Genomic DNA, 626 nt, shown 5'->3' on the forward strand with positions numbered 1-626 from the left:
CAATCGTATAAACTAGCATCATCGCCCTTTCGGAAATGCCAAACAGGGTTTTAAGACAATTCTAACTAACCGGAAATCAGAATAGAACTCCGTGGTATCTTTTCCTCGCCATGAATTCAAGGTGGAGTGAGGTAACAAGATAACTTTTTTCTATAAGTTTAGCCATGAAAGATGTTATTATTAATTCTTACACCGCTTTTTTCAATCCAAATTCTAAAACCGAACTTTTCCCGTTAAGAGTGAATATATAAACAAAATAGAGTAATATTTTTGGCAAGTATGAAGGTTAAGAATGCACCAATAGCAGTACTAATTTACCTACAAGTATAAAAAAGACCGCCCCAGGTTAACTACAGTGGTGTCAAACACTCGCGCATAAATAAGAATAATAAATTTCAATTGACCAAAGCCGATAGTGATCCTGGAAATCTACAGAACACATGGAAACCAATATATACACTATATACGTTCCATGTGCTCGTGTATACAATGATGTGCTCCGTGCCTCATATTGTATATCAATTATGCTACGTGATTCTGTGATATGCTTATCGCCTCTCAACATAACACTTATCATCGCCTTACCATATGTTTTTGAGAGAGAGAGAAAAACGTTAATTTTTGTC

The sequence above is a fragment of the Penaeus monodon genome, chromosome 20 (assembly GCF_015228065.2).
Source record: "Penaeus monodon isolate SGIC_2016 chromosome 20, NSTDA_Pmon_1, whole genome shotgun sequence".
NCBI lineage: Eukaryota > Metazoa > Arthropoda > Malacostraca > Decapoda > Penaeidae > Penaeus > Penaeus monodon.